Here is a 19,822-nt window from a genome sequence, read left to right on the forward strand (position 1 = left end):
ACGTATCAGTGACACAGAAACATAGACATACTGAACGTTAAATTGAATATTTTACTACGCTGGAACTAAAGAGTTAAAGTATATCTTTCACATTAATCAAAATTAAAATTTTTAATATCCTTACAAACTAAGATAAGATTATCAGATGCAAGAGAAGATATGTACATCTGATTTCTTCCAACTTTCCAGTACTGTTTTTGAAGATAGTGGGGAAGAATAAATAGATTTTAAAAAGGGATAAATTTCACACTTATTTGTTGGGTATACTTTTTTAAAATAAACATCCATCCAACTATTCAGGAGAAAAACAAACAAATGTACATACAGTACATTTATAGACAAATCCCATACATATTAGCGTGGAAACAATTCCTAGAAAATGTACGGACTTAACACCTAGATAAATAGTTATAGGAGTTTTAAAAATTGTTAGTCCTTCCAAATACATTGTGGTACTTTCAAATGATTAGGAATTTGTTTTCAGTTTGGATGGCTTCTACTATGCCTTCTATCTATCTGTATATTATGGAATAGAAATTTAAGCAGAACCTTGTAGAATCATAGAACACAACAAATTTTGTAGAACTATTTCAAATATTTGCCAAATGAAGAACTCCACTATTACAGAATCTCTGACAGATGGCAATCCTGCCTCTGTTGAAATACAATTAGCAAAGGAAAATTAACCACTTTCTGAAGCAGACTATAGCAACATTGAACAGCATTTAGTATTAGGATTTTTATTTTCTAATATCCAAATAAAATCTGTTTCCTTAAAAAATAAACCCATTCTTATTTTTCTGTGTTCTAGAACAATTATGAAAAGTTCTGCTTTATGTTCTACATGGAAGTCCTTCAGATCCTTGATACCAACAATCAGGTCTTCCTACAACCTTCTCTTTTCCAGACTAGACATACCGAATATGTCTGAATATTTCTCACAGATTTTTTCTTCCAAGTCTTTTATCATTTTGATTGGTCCCTGCTGAACACATTCCAGTTTTTTGGTGTTTGTCCTAAAATGCAGTGTTCACAGCTTAATTCAGTATTTAAGTACAATTTTATTAATGTAAAATAGAAAGGAACTATGACAGTTTCTTTATGTCAGTATAATATTTCTATTAATGCAGCCTAGGATTGCATTTGCTTACCACTGATCTATACTCACATTTACTTATCCAGCTCTGCATTTATCTTTTAGCCATCTTTTGGTCTTTTCTCTAAGAATCTCATAGTTTTATGAAATGAATTGCAGAGGCCATTCTATCCTTACACTCAGTTAAATTGGGCACTTTATCCCCACACCCATGGCATGAACAGAGGGGAACATCTTTGATTAAAGTTTTCAGTAACTAGGCAGTTCTTTGATTAATATTTCTAGTAGATTAAGATGTCTTTTAAGTAACAAAGCAAGTTCTCCATGAGGAATGTAGAATCTGATAACAACTGGCCAAGCCTGCCAAGGACACTAACTTGAAGTTTAGTAAATTGCAAACTCATTATGTGAGAAACACATGCCCTAGATTAATATTAATGATCATACTAAGTAAATACAAAATGTTACATGCTACATGGTAGAATAAGTTACATTCTTCAGTCCTATCATTCTATTCATGTGTTTTCTGAATATCCCAACTTTATCAAGCAGATAGTAAACTTCACTTTCATGTTTATGAATTGCCAGGAATCTCTAGTTAATTTTTACTGGAAACAGAATAATGGACTACATGGCCAATCTATAACTCACTCTTTCAGTCAAAGAAGACTCTCACAACTGATCTAACATATATATGCTGAGCTGCTAGATTTCAACTGCATGGGAAAATAACTTATAAACACCATCTCTATTTAAGTAATATAATAAATAGACTTGAATATCTTGCTGATAAACAACTAAAGAGTATTGAATGCTTGGCTATAAAAATTGAATGCTTTGTTTTAAATGTTAAGTCAACAATTGTTTCTCCTTTACATTTCCTGATAGTTGAGAAATCCACATGAGAAGACTTAAAGATGTACATTTTCTTTCTATTTTTCTTTTGTAATACAGCTACTTTGCTTGTCCTTCCTCTGCTCCACTTCCTCCTGGTCTATTGAGCAACTGAAGCTAATACAGAAGACTGTCAGTTCTGTTGCCACTTTCCTATATTATTGTGAACAATTGCAGCTGCAGAATGAAACTCTTGGCAGTGAAGACTGATCATTGGACTTTCACGGATAGGAAAGGTTGTTTACATTACTAGTGAGGGCAAAACATTCAGGTTTGGGAGTAATTTTTTTTTTATTCCCTAGCTTATGCTGTGAGCTGCCATGGAGAGCACTGAAAGTGAAGCCAATTTTTGCCTGAAATCCAGCCTGGAGATTGAAGGTTGGAGAAGATGCATGTCTATAGATGCTGCAGTTCTAGTGTCTGATCCTGATCCAATTCCATACCCTTTAAGCTCTAGAGAAAGCTATTATCTCCATACTGAGGATCAAAGAGTTTAATCTTGTAGCAATACCAGGATCTATGGCCAAGCTTTCTGGAAGTAATTTGTGCACTGTAGCTCAAGATGTAGAGACATTAATGAGTCTGGAAGAGGCCTTACAAGGCTGCCTCAGAAACTAAATAATTACTGGAGACAACTTTGGTAATATTTCTTCTTACATTCTGTGGCTGGAACCAATAATTTTGCTTTGCTTACTTGAGTCTTGATTCTCACCTATATCTTCATCATGCTTTTTTATTTGATACAGGGTTCTATTTCTTATTCTTGGCCTAAAGATTAAGTATAGATCACTATACTGCCTAGTGAGTTTGTGGGAAGTGAGTTTGTAGAAAATATTTATGATTCCATTTTTTTCTATTTTGTGATTGAGCATTGGCATCAGGAAATGAACTTCCTAGTTCCATCCATCCACCAAAGCACTAAGTGAAGAAAGCATCTATCCCCATAATCTAGTTATAATACATACAATCACTGTTCAATTCAATATCCAACTTCAATATCATTGCTGATTAAAGCTCAGAGACATGTTATTTTTATTCGCTTGTTTGTATATTGCCTACTTAAATGACCCTAGTACATAGCTGCTTGTGCAAATATTGCAGAATCTTGTTGCTTCCCTATAGCAATGAAGTTTTTGTTTATCCTTGATTTAGCTATACAAACATACATAATTCTGCAAAGATTCATGAAACAAAACTAGAATTGCCACCTGCTGTCCATTTGCACTTCATATATTCACAGCCAGCTGCTACTATTTCACATCAAATCATTCTAACTGTTAACTAAATGATCCTGACAGTTTATATGTTGGCCTCCCCATCCTATACTTCAAGCTCCAATTAATCTCTCAGATTGGGCTTATTATTCTACCTGATTCAAGATTGTTTTGCATCATTCTTTATACAGCCTCAAACATTCACAACAAGAACTTCTTTCCTTCAAATATTTTTATTGCAATTTCTGCTTCCTCAATCAGCAGCTAAATTTAAACAATGACACAACTCAGAAGCTGACAAAACAAAAGGGTATTCTTGATAACATTTTCATTCATTCAAATCATAGTTTTGATTTTAATAGAGAAACTTTGCAAGCATATGAGTTTGTTAATAAATATTGAGTAGTAATATTCCCTGTAAAAGCTTTCCAGATACATTTCTCTCTCAAATTTATCCTTAAACACATTTGCATCCATTGCCCCTGATAATCTCTATGTCACAAACACACATTTATCATCTGATCATTATTAATTTTGGACCAGTATTAAATTGAAGCAGACATGGCATTTAGGTCTTCTAAGATATGTTTATAAACAATGCTTTCTGAATGCTTCTAACAGGTTTTTTTTATATTTTCCATTATTGCATATAGCACATTTTAATAATTATATTACTATTATAATTTTTGTACTTTGCATCATCTACTAACTGATTTACCAAAGAATTAAAAAAGTAACCTATTTTGGAATAAGGTGCATCCAAACATTCACATTTTTGTGAATTCACATACATTAGTGGTTATGTCCTGATGTTTTGCCATTCAGATGTTTTTTTCTCTTGTTTCATTCCTCTTGTTTCATTCATATAGTTAATATGTTACAATTTTTGTTTTAAAATAGTGCATTTATGTACAATTATTCCTAACAGGCTTGCTTTTATTCAACTACTCTGCCTGCAGAAACGTTTATATTACTGAAGAAAATAATTTTAATTCAGAGTGAAGGCAGTACCATTTAGTAAATAATGCCCTACACTTCATTTTTCCTCAGTTATGACAATATGATTATATTATTAAAATATATTTGCAATCTGCTTATACATTGTTATAGAAAATAATCTTTCAAATTTTCAGTGCAACAGTCATGCTATAGATTAGTGACAGATGTGAATCTTATGTCAGCTATCTAAATGAAAAGGGACTGAAAATTTTAATAGTGAACTTCTGTCGCAAGTTCTCTGAATTCTGGGGTTTGTTCAGTTTTTGTTTAAATTTCTTCTAAGCATTTCCTGAATATCAGAGGATGCCTCTACTGCAATATTGAGGGATAACTTAACCTGATATTTTAAGTAGTTTCCACTGGAACTAGATCTGAAATAGCCAGCTGACTCTATGATCTGCAGAATTCTTTAGCACAGAAATATAATGGAGAAGAGGTATGTTTGAAAAGATAAACCTGCTCAGTTTGTGTAAATAAAGTTTAAATTCCACAAACTTTGTCAGTTTATAGTGACATTCTTTTAGGGAGACTGAATTTTGGAAAGATATTGGTACTTCACCATTAGAAATTGGGAACATACACATTTGGCATCACCTGAAAGGTCTTTCTTACACACACACACATACACACACATTTTCAATGACGTCAAAGCCCTGCTTGTGTTGTGCTGTTAACCACTGCTCAACTTCATCTATCTCAACCATTAACTGAATTGTTTGATTTACTATGCTTTTTGACAATAAACTCAGACCCTGTGGCAGATAATTCACAGTAATTTTAATTTGATTTTTTGGGTGCCTCATCTTTCCAGTCAAATCCAGTGACATTATTCTCTGAAATGATGTTGTGTTATAGAGGAAATGGCATAGCACATAAATAATCTGTGTGGTGCAAAGCATATTCTCAGAGTTCAGCTCTCATCAGATATGTTGTTTAATAGTCTAATCCAATATAAGATTATTAGCATTGCAACTTCAGTCTACCCACAAAGAAAGGCCCAGGTCTATAATGAAAATGAATGTGACATTAATCCCAACCTATTATTAAAAAGTCTATAGTATTGTTTACTTTTTTTTTTTACAACCGCACAATTTATGTATTAGAGTTAACATAAAAGACAAACAAAATGTAATAATATAAGAATATTAATCTGAATTTTAACAGGTAAAGATAATAAAGGAAAATTCTGAATGCTTTCACTTTCTGAAACTTAATAATGCCAGCTGAAGACATTTGAAAGATGCTTTTAGTTGCATGCAGATCTAACTATTAAAACATTATTTAGAAAATACCATGTGAAGAAAATAATTTTATGAACTGTATGTAGATTGCAAAACTAATAATAAAAATCAGTTGCTGGGTGATGATTGTGAAGGTTAATAAACAATAAATCTTCCATGTATTAGTAATGAATGAATCATTTACAGAAAGAAGATAGAAAATAGATTAGCATATTCAATTAGAGCCATTTCATGAACACTCAATATCTCTTTTCATGAATTACTGTTCTAGTTGGACTATAAATCATGAATGATCCTCCAGTGGCAATATTCTTTAAGTAGAAGTTACTCTGAAATCTTCAGAGGCTTGCTCGGTTTTCCTTCCCCACCATAGTTTGTAGTAAGCAAAAGCAAAAACCTGGTTTCTCCGCAGTAAAGTACTGGAAATATCTTCAGACATTTTTTAAAAAGAAGTTAACAAAAAACTGTAATATATTAAATCTCATACTTGTATAAAGTTATATTCTGATAATTTCAATGTAATTTCCAATATGAGGACAAGAGAAGATGAACTACTGCTAATTTTAAAACATAATCTATGGATTATGAAATAATATAGGGGAAAGCATAATCAAATCCTCCATATATCCATCTAGTACAGGGATGTCAAACTCTTGTCATCATGGCAGCATCTCGTGACATATTACGACTTTTTTCCCCTTCACTAAACAGCACGTGACGCATCCAGTCCTCATGCTGTGAGTTTGACAGACCTGATCTAGTACATTTAGTAAAATGCATGAAAGGTTAAAATAGTGAAGATAATGACAATCCTTTTTCTAGTTGTTAGAACTGAAAACTTCAATGAAGCTGTTTCTAGTTATTTTTAATGTTCCCAGTGTGTTTTTCTTTGGATTTCAATCTATCTAGTAAAATTATAAATATGCAGTAATAATTTGTCAGTTTCTGTTATACTGGTCAAGATCCAAAAAAGGTAGAAGAGAAATTTTTTACCTGCGTTGCTTCATGTAAGGATATACTAGAGTAAGCTAGAGTAAGAAATGAAATCACTGAAAGAAGTAGCTATTTCTTTGATCTGCACATTGGGGAAAAATCTCTAGGAAAGGCATTGTTATGCTTCTTTTTTTTTTTTACACTGAAGAGATGCTTCTATGAGTGGCTGATTGCTAGAGTTTTGGATTCTTGCCCATCAAATCAAGAGGCACATTTCCAATTAAGATATTGAAAATTAGATTGCTAGATTATTAAAACCTTTAGTACTTACCATGCAACATTTTAGACCAGGGGTGTCCAACCTTGGCAACTTTAAGACTTGTGGACTTCAACTCCCAGAATTCCTCAGCCAGCTTTGCTGGCTGAGGAATTCTGGGAGTTATAGTCCACAAGTCTTAAAGTTGCCAAGGTTGGACACCCCTGTTTTAGACCTAAAATAAAGACAGACTTTAACAGCCAAATACTAAAACATACTTCCTAAAACACATTAGGAGAGATATCCAACTGTCGATTCTCTGCGAAAACATATCCAGCATTTGTCAGCAGTATTGCTAAAGGGGAAGTTTTTAATCATTCTTTGATCTGCAGCTCCATGCTTCCAAAATTTGCTTCTGAACGATGTGGAAGGTAGCATGAAGACCATGGTCATCATTTTGTTGACTGATGCTTTTCATCTACTCCGAAACTTAACTGAGAATCTGAAATCCAATTGCATCATTACTTTTCAATTAATTGTGGAGCCTATCTTCCACTGAAGTAAAATCAAAATCAAGGTCTCTCTTTAAATAAAGACTAGGGCTGTGCAAAACTACAGATTTAAAAACGAAGTGGTGTTTAGAAGTGTGTGAAAACATAAACTTATCCTTTCTCTTCCACTTTTTATACCAAAGGGATCTTTTCCTGAAGCTCATGGTAGCCATGCTATCCTGAGAAGGGATCAGAAATCATTTTTAACCTGTTCAGTTTAAGAACTTCAATGTGCATGCAACAAGAGGAAGGTATTTTTCAGTATGACAATCATTCCTTCCCTTAAAGTCCTTAGTGCACACCGTAGGGCTTCTGAGTTGGGCAACTGTAGCTTGCCATATCCTGGCCACCAATAAGAAATTAGAGAGGCTAGTGGCATATAAAAGATTCATCTGGTCTGTCGAGTTACTGCATGCCAACTAAGAAACAATTGAAGGTCTCACAGACTGGAAGGACTTTGCATTAGGTATCTGCCATAACTTGTATGGCATTGATCCAGGCTATCAGGGGAATCATCTTACCCCAATAGACTCAGTCTGCCCCACCCATGCTGGCAGAGAGGGCATGGTACAGACTCTGTCAACCAAGGAATTCTGTTGGGCAGGGTCCAGGAAAAGAGCCTTCTCTATGGTGGTGAGATCTGCACCAACCTTCCTTCCGTATGGGCCTGAAGTCCTGGTCCTGCCAGTGAGTCTGGGAGGAGTATCACTCTGAAGGTGGTTATTAGATTGAGAACAAACCCCATCTTCCCTCATGGTATTTGTGCTCCTTTCTCCCCCACCCCCCATGTAATCTTTTAATTATAAAATTTAGTGTAATTATGATTACTGTTATTTCTAAGGTTTTTTAATGTTTGTTTTTAATATTTGTAAGTTGCTCAGATTGTCTGGACGAGATAAGCAGCACATAAATTCAACAAATCAATCAATCACCAACCTTGGAGAAGACTCCTTTCAGTTTTCTCCATTGTACAGCTCTCTCTATTGTACAAACCCTGTTCCCATTGTGCAAACTCCTTCCAGCCTTCTCTGTTGTACAAACTCTGCTCTCTGTTGTATAAGCTCTAAAAAGAAAAGGCTGGGAGGGACTTAACAACAGGCCAAATAAGGCAATAGGATCATTTTGCTGTTAGAAGCAAGATCTCGTTTTGCTTTGTGAAATGACTTTGGGATTGATTAATTCAAAGTAGATGACCTGTTGAAAAGGTTTGCACACACTTACTCTCATCATCCAAGTAATGGGACATTGGATGGAAAGTCTAATTATTTCTATATCATTCACAATACATTGGATATTATCTTATCTACACAACATTCATGAAGGATTTATACCACTACTAAATCCTACCCAGATGTTCAATCTGCTGAAGAAGCTGGGCATAGGTGACTGAACTCCTGCAATGCATGAGCATTGGATCATTAGTTGGATCAAGACACAAGGAAATTAAAAATGTTACATATTTTAGACAATACATGGCCTAAAATCTTGGATATGAAATATCTGATATGAGCAGCCTGAATGATCACATCTCTTCCATCCCTACTGAATACCACTGTATGTGTTTTAACTGGAGAGTGCACAGAAAAGCCCTCTCGCCTCATCCAGTATCAGGACTGAAATTAGTATTATTGAAAAGATATGGACATCAGGGGTTAACAATTCACACATGTAGGTTCCATCCAGAAGTAAGTATATTAAATAACAATGCTCTTAATAAGACTAGAATGACTTAATAGTTCTGAGTGATTCAAAGCAAGCAGCTTCCTGGAATGTTATAACTTGATTCCAAGCTAACACAAGTTTGCTTCTACTCCCTGGATTGCCGATGTCTTAAAAAGTACAAAACAATTATAATGACCTTTAGAATAGTTCTCTACTCATTACCCTGAATAACAGATATCCTAACAGTAGCTTTTTCCATTATTGTTTCCTAGGTACATACACAGCAAGAATCTGGCTTAATATTTGTGTACCTGGTAGAAAAGTTGGAAGGAAAGAAAAGCAATTAGGATAACTATCCTTATATTCAATGCATCCCAACATAGTTACCAGATTTCTATCAAACTACTATATGGAACAACTTAACAAGCTGTAAATTCCCAGAGAGGCTTACTCATTATTGGTTCTCTCAGTTGTGTAAACAAATATATCCTAAATAGCAAACACGTTTGGAATCCCACATGAAAAGCATACAGTTCAGAGAAAATTACACAGATAATTAACAATTTGGCAGGTGAGGGTTCTCCAAACTCCAGATATGTTGAACTAACCAGGCAACTATGCAGGAGTTTAAAGAGTATATATTTAAATAGCTGGTAGTAAACTGACTTTGCAAATAGATTGCAGTCATTCCCTGCAAAGACTGTTTATAAACCTGGTCTAAGGACATAATTGGTAGAGGCAGCAGGCTGTTAAGAAATAAGTATTGAACATTTTCTGTGGTATCTTTCAATGTTTAAAACTTGCTGTGAGGCTATCAGAAAAATTTAAAACACCAGCATTCAGAGCCCAACACCTTGTACAAAAGATAACCAAAATGGATGTCAATGCCTGTTGGAGTTTTGAAGTTTTGAGGTATTAGCTGTTGGTTCTTGTGACTAAATGTTTTGCAAAAAGCACCACACAAATAGAAAAAAGTTTTCAGAGGGGTGGGGGAAGTGTTTTATTGGCTCTGCTGCTGGTTAGGCATTCCTTTTGGTCTCCTGTGTGAAGAGACCAGACTGCTATAGCAAGATGAAAAAAGTAATTTGAGTAGGGCTAGGCTGGATCTAGAACTGGCCCTGTTGTCAAGACTCAAGTTGACCAAGAATTGCTGATGACATCAGAGGCTGCAGGCTCTCATCCTTTCATTTTCTTCTGATTGGTGTTTCAGGTTCATTTTCTCTGTCCAAGAGCACAAGCACCATGAAAGAGCCCTTTCCCATGTCCTTTCCTTCTGAGCCTCCTGCAAATGCCTCAATTCCAATGGGGCAGGCAACTAAGTGGGTCCAAAATATAGAGCCACCACTGCTAGGTCCATTGGGAAAGCTAAAGGAGTGAGGGAAGGACACATTTCTCCCTCTGCTGACAATTGTTTTCTGGCACCAACTGGTGTTTGTTCTATTTTTACTACCATGCACAGATGTAAAGAGAAACAACTGGCATTCTCAGAGCAACAGTATCTTTTCCTGTTTCATTATCTTAGCTTTTTTTAAAAAAAAAACAAAAAACAAGCACAACCGAATCCAGCAAAAGCTGTTTTTTCTGCTACATTGCTAATTCTAAAACTCATTCTAGAAAGACAGAACAGATTGCTATTTCCAAAAAGCAAATTATAAAGGCATGCAAAACTCCTTTCTAAAGAAGTACAATTCACTAAAAATCCAACTGTCATTTGCTTTATTAGAAGCTCATGCAGATCTGACAAAAGAAACAGGTGGGGAAGGCTGGAAGTTTAGTTAGGCAAGATGGCTTTCTAATGCAGCACATCACAATCATTCTCTAGAATATGGCTATCGAACCACAGAGATTGTGCATTTTAGTGTGTGCAGTAATGTGTGTAGCATGAACTCTTTTTACTTGCGCATTTTAATGGTCTTTGAAATCATGTTTGCCTTTGGCTCTCCTGCAGACACTTTCTACAACATGCAGGGTAAAAGCAGCTAATAAGCATAATTAGCTCGACACTTAGCTCGATTTAGTTTTGCGCTATGGACTGACTGCCTAGTCAGGGAAGAGGAAGTGTAACATTTTTGTTAATATGCTTACCCGAGGGCCCTGATCACCTTGATCTCCCTGCAAAGTGGAAAGATGATAGTTTTAACACAGCGTGTGTGCTAACCCAGCTCTCTTAAATAATCTTATATCATAACTGCGTCAATAGCCACCAGTTACTATCAGAAGGACTTCCGCTTAGTTGGTTAGTAGCAGAGATTTGCTGACTCACCTTCTCACCTTTTGGACCAGGTGGACCCTGAAAGGAAGAGAAAGGATATTCATTAATCATTTCATCATATGCTTGATAAGCCAGCCAGATGCTTACAAGCAGCAGAAGCGGTATCTAATTTGAATAACTCCTTCAGATTGCAGTTTGGGGGTGCTTGATTGAATATCTCTACGTCTAACGAAGATCTTTGCATGTATAGCTAGTATATTATGAACACTATCCCAGACACTGGTTTATCTTTTGAATTGCTTTTCGTGAAAATATCAGGTTGGATTCCACAAATGCAAGATCAAAATAGGATGAGCATTAAAAAGGGTTCTGTGGGAGGTTAAAAATGTCTACAATTAAGGTTAGCTTAAAAACAATCCATAAAAAAGTCAGCTTTTAGAATGTTGGGTCTTCTACTATTATTGCATTAAAACTTCAAGCAAATCCAGCCATGATGGACATTGTGCTGAGAGATGCTGGGGGAGTTTCACTTAGCATTATCTTAGGAATACAGCTTCCTTAACCAGCACTATAGCCAATACCACACATGAATATTTGATCATTTATAGGCTTGGTTTTATAGAGCATACCTTGGCTATTCTGAATTCAAGATAATGATCAGTTACATAATTTAGACAATGCAATACAAGCAATCAACATAATTTAAGTTAAACAATGCAACTTAAAACAGCCGAAAGAAATATCTGTTGTTGCTGACTAGACCTAGAAAAACTGGGCAAGGCTGCAACCAGGATAGCAAGATCCCAGTATAATAAGAACAAGAGTATTCTGTAAAGATTTACAGCCATGATTGACTTCATTTTGAATTTCTATCCGCAGTAATTTCTGTGTTCAGTAGAACTATATCATGTCTTAGCAAATAAATATTCAAATTTATGAATTTAATGTGATTTCTGACACTTTTTCTACAGTATAACAAAGGAAATTCTAAGTATCTTGTCCTGAAAGATTTCCATAGTGAGTGTCATAGTCATATTCAATGTGATGATCTACTTCTGCACTTCAATAAAGAACAATTCTACCAGAAATGTTTGTGAGGCTATATCTGCATATAAAAATTCAAGATACCAATCATCACTTTTTGATCCTTTCTATACATACACTGCAATCACATAATCTTGGGGAGGAGCGGTTATATTCCATGAAAATGCCACTGATTCCCATTTACAAGGGGTTAGATTTTTATTCTCTCTAGAGTGACTAATATAATTATGCTTAATATACAAAATGGCATTCTATTGCCTCTATCGAGATTCTAAGTAGTTGTATGATCTATTTAAGCCATGTATTTTTCCAGTGCCAAAAACAAAAGTCTAGGGATCCACTTCTGTTTTGCTTTGCTTTGGGGAATTAATTTTTATTTCAGATCAGGAGATCCTGGCTAAGTTTAATTCATGTAACCACAATGGATATAGAAAAAGCGCATAGCAAGATAGTCATATAAAGCTTCATTTCATGTATTAAGATTTGGAAGAGGCTGATAGATATCAAGGTTTGAAAATACATGAAAATTATTTTTAAAAGTCTCTGCTCCATTATTATAATTCTGGACTAAGTTGTACATCTCATATTTATGTTAAAGTTTGTTTTTCATAGCAACATTCATTTAAAATGTGCTGTATGTAACATTACTTATCAGTGGCATAACTTGGCCATCATGCAATTCAGTTTGAATCACACTTGCTAAAGTCCAGTGTATCTAATTTGGTGATCGCATCAACCTTTTCTGATTATAATTAAATCATGCTTTTAATTTATATATTTTCTCTTACATATACTTAGTCATATTATAATGAGGCATACTTTAAAGAGAGAGATAAAAACTATTGGCTGAATATTAGATTTGATTCATATATAAGATATACTTGGGGAAAACATACTCTATGTACAAACTTACAGAATAGGAATAATTCTAGGACTTCAAAAAATAAGAAAGAAATTTAATATAATGGAATGTCAATTCAGGGATGAGCAAGGTTACAATCAAGTGGTTAAAGTAGAGGGGAAGGAATAAAGGAAGCATTAGGGGGAATAGATAAAATAAATCAGTTTATGATTTGACTAGGTTACTTCCTAGTTTACACTGAAATCATAATTTTGCATGTTTCATGTAATCATAGGGCTGGAAGAGATTGTGGAGATCTTCTAGTCCAATCCCTTTCCCAGAGCAGGAATCCTTATTCCAGACAAATGCTTGTACAATTTTTTCTCGAAAACCTCCAGCAACAGAGCTCCCACAACTCCAGGAAACCAACTGTTCCATTGATTAATTATTCTCATTGTCAGGAATTTTCTTCTTAGTTCCAAGTTGCTCTTCCTTTCATGAGCTTCCATTCATTGCTTTTTGACTTGCTTTAGGTGCTTTGGAGAATAAATAGACCTTTTTCTTTTCTCTGGCAAGCTCTTCAAGTATTGGAAGGCAAGTATCATGTTACCCATAAGCCTCCTCTTTGTTATGCTAAACATACTAATTCCCTTAGCTGTTCATTATATGGTTTAGCCCCAAATTATATTTTTTGCTCTTCTCTGAACTCTAAAAAGGCCTTAGCATCTTTTTTGTATCATGATGATCAGAACTGGATGCATTACTCCAAGCGTGGCCTTACTAATGTGGTACAGAAAAGTACTATCAATTCGCATGATCTTCATGCAGGGGTGGGTTTCTACCGGTTCTGTCCACCTCTGTAGAACTGGTAGCTCTGAAAAGCAGCAGACATAGGGCTCTTACCTGATCTTTATTTCCTGATTTTTCATCTTCAGCTGCCGAACGAGGCACTGCTGCAGTTAAAAAAGCAGGAAAAGAGGGCTGTTTCAAAGGCTGCATCTCTGCACACAGCATGCTGATGACAATTTACAGGCACACGCCTCCCAGCGTGCAGGGAAGCTCGTAAATCCTGAACAGGTAGTTAACCCTGTCGTATCCCACACCTGTCTTCATGCTATCCCCTGTTGATGCAGCCTAGGACTGCACTGACTTTTTTTTTTGCAGCTGAGGCACATTGCTGGTTCATATTTAAATGGTGGTCTACTAGTACACATAGATTCCTCTCATAGGTATTACTGTGAGCCAGGTACTATCTGTTCTGTACCTGTGAATTTGGCTTTTCCTGCTTAAATATAGAACCTTACTTTTCTCACCACTGAGCTGCATCTTTTGAATAGGGCCCAATGCTCAAGTATGTCGATATTTTTCTGAATCTTGTGTGTCTCTTCCAAAGTTTTCCCCCAGCTTGGCATCATCTGGGGATTTGATGAGTGTCCATTCAATATGCTCATCTAGGTCATTTATCAAGATGTTAAAGAGCACTGAGCCCAAGACAGAATCTTGAGATACACCACTGCATGCTTCCCTCCACACAGATGTAGTTCCATTGAGAACCACATCAACCACATCAGTCAATTGCAAATTGATCTGGTGGTAGTACTGTAGTACATTGTTCTATTTTACTGTGGTCTTCTTTGTCAAATGCCTTACTGCAGTCTAAGTATACTATATCCATAGCATTTTCTTGATCCAGTAGTTTAGTCACTTTGTCAAAGAAGGCAATAAGGTTTGTTGGCATGGCCTGATTTTAACAACCCATGTTGGCTTTCTAGTAATCACCTTGTTCTTTTTTAAGTGCTCACAAATCCATGGTTTCATTATCTTTTCCAGCATTTTCCCAGCTATTGATGTCAGGCTGATTGGTCTGTAGTCTCCTGGATCCACTTTTTTCTCCTCCTTGAAGTTTCCCCCCCAATATTCTGGCAATTCACTCATGCTCCTGGGGCTCTGAAAGATTTCATTCGCATCTGCCAGTTCCTTCAGTATCTTGGCCAGTACCCACCTGGTCCTGGTAATTTGAAGTCATTCAAGGTAGATAGGTATTTTCTTACTAGTTCCATGCTTATATTTATATTCATTTCAGGGGATTTTATAGATGTCCAATATAAATGAAGAGCATATAAAAATCCAAGTTTTAAATCTGGTAGTATTTCCGACAAATGTATCATGGAAGAGTTGAATACTCATCTTTTGTAACTAAATGTGAGACATTAAAAAAAACCAATGTTTACTCAGACCCATTTTAATTATCTTTAGCCAAGATTGAAAGGGTGTGGCCAAACTGATAGAGAAGGGCTAAATACTGCAGTGAGAATCTGAGTAGTTAACAACTATGATGTTATCAGGTAACATTTGCTCCTGATTTCATATCATGGGATTAGGTTGAATTATATATAAGGGCAAGTGGACTACATAAGGAGACAATAACTTTCAGGGTTGGATGCAATTAATTGTTAAGAGTGAAAATCTGATGTAGGACTGATTCTGTTTTGAATTTCCATTAAAAGGCCATCTGCCTTAATGCCATCTCTAAGAAGAACTCTTAGAGAAGATCCTCTAAGAAGTCACAATATAGCTGAAAAGAATAATATTCTTCTTGAGGTGATAAACAATACAAACAGTAAAAGCATTATAATTGAAAGGAAGAAATCCCAACCATAGCTGTCAGTTCCAGTAAAGGTACTTAAGTTGCTTCCTTTACCCTTCCCTTAAGACACGTGAAACTCTTTTTTGTATATAGAAACCTTATGAATAAAACCCAACTGGTTCATATAATAGCTGGTTCATATAACTTTTAAATGATCAAAAATGATCTAGAGAAATATATTTCTCCAAGGAATGAAGACCCTGGGATCTATTTACATCCACATTTGTTTATATGCACAGACCCAATCTTACATATTACTACCTAAGCCTATTTAATTATTATGCAAACATGAATAAGGATTTAAAAGCAGAAGTGAGCTACTTTTGAGATTAAATAATTTTAAATAAGAGTTGGATTGCTTTGATTCCTGTTCACCTTCATGCATTTAAAAATACTCTTCCATCGAATTCACTAAGAGAATATATAACATTGTATGGTCCTATTCATCCATATCTTATTTTCCTGAACCATGATTTCATTTTACTCAAAGGAACCAATTAAATGCAAAACTCCTGGACTTAAACCTTCTGGCTACATGGATTCTCATGAGCATAAGAGGTTTATGCATCTACTGGTCTACTGTACTTACTGATCTGCTTCACAAAACAGATGGTAATTTCATTTGTGACAATCCTTATTACTTTATTGTAGAGGAGAAAAGAAGAAAATTTGGCCATGACTGATGGGGACTGACCAGCCAACTGTATCTTAGATTCAGGAGTACCATGTATAATAGTTTTTTTCTCAATTACCTCATGTGGATTATGGCTCCCTAGATGTTTCTAAGCTATTGCTCTCAGTAAGTTCAACCAGTGCTGGAAGTCCCTGCTTCAGTGCATGTAGAATGTAACACATAGGTAAGTCATATAAAAATTGTCCTTCTTGGACTGAGACAACTGAGCTATTGGGGTATAAAATTAGAGTTCTGTTCAGAAGTAACAGCATGTAGATTCTTTTCAGGCAACAGTCTTTCCTAAAATTTCATTAGAAATGAGAAGTAGACGTCAATATGAAGAAGTAGTGCTTGCTACTAGATGACTCAAATTATGACATTTACAGTTTTATAACTTTTCATCTTAATGCACCTTAGTCTACCCAAATCTTATGCTGCTGGAAGAGAAATGCCAGGAAAAGTTAGAAAGCAGAGAGAAATGGCAGAACTGCTGTAGAAGAACCTGAACTGGTGGAATTCAAACCAAGGCAGCTCTTTAATAAAGAAGATTCTATCTGATTTTACCTATAACATTCATCCATGTTGCCCAGGGTTTTCTTGCTAAACAAGAAAACTCTGCAAGAAGCAATTCTAAATTGCAAAATAATAAACTAGGCCAATGGTACCAAGAGATCAATTCTAAAAGGAATGTATTTGCCAAGAACAGTAAATCTTCTTCAATAAATCTTCCCAAAAGTGTAATATTAAGGCAGTTCAAGATGAGAATAACATATAATGGCTCAACACTGTTTGGTAAATCTGCAAGAGGTCTCAGAATCCTTCCCCTAAAGGACAATATGGAAAAATTAGTGTTCTAAATAACCATGCTCAAGTTCTTTTAGAAGAGTCATTGATTATTTATTGATCTTGAAATTCTCAAGAAAACTTTGAGTCTAATAATTCCATTATATGTGTTCAAAAAGAAATGTTTTTCTTGAATCCCATGAGCAAATAATTCATTTTTAAATTGCGTTCAGAGTAGTATTCTGATCCTAAATTTAATTGTGTAATGGATTATTGTCAAAGGAATAAAGTTACGACTAGAAAGAATCAGAAAGTCACTAATACATCCCTCTCCAAAAAGAAACCTAGCACCAAACAAGAGACTGCAGATGTGCAAAAAAATTGCATGTGACAATTTGCATGCAATATACATATACCATATGTATAAAATTATTACTGTAATGTAAATAGAATTACAGTATTTTAGGATATTTAATTTAGTAACTGGAACAGTAAAATACAATAGTCCAGAATACACAGTTGCAGGTGATTAGTTAAGGAGTGCTGATTCATGCAAGATGCAATCTACTCTATGATTGGTTGCTGTAAGTATAATGGGGGAGTGTCACTATTTCCATCCTTTTTGTCCAGTGTGTGTTCTGTACACTGTAAAAAATTACCTCATGATGTTCCTGTATTTCTGACTATCTTGTATTGTTTCTTTGTGGATGATGACAAAGAATGCTGTAATTGGAATATTAAGTATTTGTGTGTGTGTGTGTGAACTTTCATCTGAATAGTTGCTGTGCAGTTCCATGACAAAATAACCTGTCTTCAGAGTAGGGAGGATTTATATGACTAGTCATTTTGATTCCTAAATGCTAATGATCAATGAACAAGCAGGGCTTCTGTTCTTCCAGTTTAGGATGATTCTTTCTGTTGAATGACACATGGATTGGGCAGGAGGGTGTAAATCTGCTATGATTCAGGACAAAACATTCATACTATTATTCAATTCTGTTCCATAATTCTTTTAGAAAGTCAGAAAACCCACAGTTAGTAATCACATGGATTTCGGAGATATTTCTGCAAAACTGTAGTTTTCTGTATACTTTTAGGCATAATCTTGAAGTATATTGATATGTAAATACTTACAAGAAAAGAAATTTTTGCCTTTCACTTTTCTCAATACATTCAATGCCAAGTCTTTGCAATTTATAAAAGGAAATGGAAATAATGGCTGATCAGCTCTTGGAGGCTCCCATATGGCAGTGTTAATGGAGCCAGTGGGATTGGTGAACCTGTAAGCATTGGAAATGCTCAGCAGCATGTCCGTCAGGGCACAAGGGATCATAAAAATCTAGATGGTGGCACTAGCTTTTCTTGGTGGCAGGAACATTTACCATACTAAATGTTACAGCAGGAGATAATGTAATAACTCTGAGGGTTGCACCCAAAACTTTTGCAAACCACAAACAATGCTGGGCTTCCAATTTAATTTCTTGTCTGGAGGCTCAATTATTATTTTTAAGCTTTGTATATTTAGAGAAATCTCATCTTCTTTCCATTTTCTTTATATAATAAATGGCCTATTTTGGTAATTTTAAATAATAAATAACATTTAACCAAGAGTGGGATTCTACTGGTTCACAACTATTCACTAGAACCGGCTGTTAACTTTCTAAGCAGTTCGGAGAACTGTTGTTAGAAGAAATCTCCTTTTGTTTTTTTCCACTTTACAGCCCCAATCCTGTAAGGAAGGCATTCTGGTGTTACATTCTGGTGTTACAAAAACTGCCTCTCTGTTAACCCTTATTATATTCTTGGCAGGACTAGACTTCCTGTCTGCGGAGCTTTTCTGGAGTTTTTTTTCCTCCTTTGCTGGTATTTTGCTTGTTTTAAGCTCAAAATTGACATATGTGTAGCCATTTCACTTGGAACCCTTCACTTTCTTAAAGGGGAAGGATTGTTTTAAGCTTTTTACACTGCTGTTGGGAGGAAAGCTAATCTATTAGCGGGATTCATTGTGGACAGGGCTTTTCTGATGACTGTAAAAGCAACTCAATTGAAGATAATTAGTAGTCACATCCTTAACAGCAATTTAGTAGCAGGTGAAAAAAATATTCTATTTTAGAAATGTCTATAAAATTCATATACTTTTACTTGGTGTTTTTAATATTTCAAGTACCTTTCTGCTGTGTTTCAGCTGCTGTTTTACATTATTTTAAAAACATGGCCAATAATTAATTGTATAGAACTAATATTTCATGGGTGATCTACAAAAAAGAAATCAATAATTAATAAAATCAATTAATAATTAAACCCAGAGGGGAGATTTGAAATCCCAAACATCAATTTACATATATGCCTCATAAAATAAAGCTCCAGTTTCTGAGGAAGCAATGTTGATTAGAAAAATACAAGGTCAAAATATTTATTCATTTTAATAATAGCAAGGAAATTAAAATATCAATCCTACCCAAAAACTCCAGAGAAAACATCCAAGCATCAGAAACATACAATGCAGCAAGTATATACACTTACAGTCTTTAAAAGGGAATCGCATACACAAACCCACAGACACATACAACTTTCAGGAAAACATCTTTTAGGTATACTATATTGAGTTCAACATGGAACCAAGATACATTATTGAAAGTAAATATGATACTGGAAATTGACTTGAATATAATATTTTAAATAAAATAAAAAGATGAACCTTTAAAAATCCTGGAAAGGCAGCAAATCAGTTTAGTCCTGCTATTAAATATTACCATGGATGTAAATGTAAACATGT

General features: G+C 35.0%; 1 protein-coding gene across 1 annotated transcript in view; it reads right to left on the reverse strand.

Moving 5' to 3' along the window:
- Nucleotides 1-19,822, reverse strand: part of COL25A1 (collagen type XXV alpha 1 chain) — a 121,279-nt gene that overhangs the window by 77,077 nt on the left and 24,380 nt on the right. Inside the window, exons 2-3 of the mRNA XM_087962949.1 lie at nucleotides 11,110-11,136; nucleotides 10,932-10,958 (exon numbers count right to left, since the gene is read on the reverse strand). The gene's annotated coding sequence lies outside the window, so the exon portion shown is untranslated. The remainder of the gene's footprint in view (nucleotides 1-10,931; nucleotides 10,959-11,109; nucleotides 11,137-19,822) is intronic.

Source organism: Notechis scutatus, chromosome 4 (assembly GCF_049901735.1).
Source record: "Notechis scutatus isolate UNSWTSFEM ecotype Mainland chromosome 4, rNotScu1.2, whole genome shotgun sequence".
NCBI classification, from domain to species: Eukaryota; Metazoa; Chordata; class Lepidosauria; order Squamata; family Elapidae; genus Notechis; species Notechis scutatus.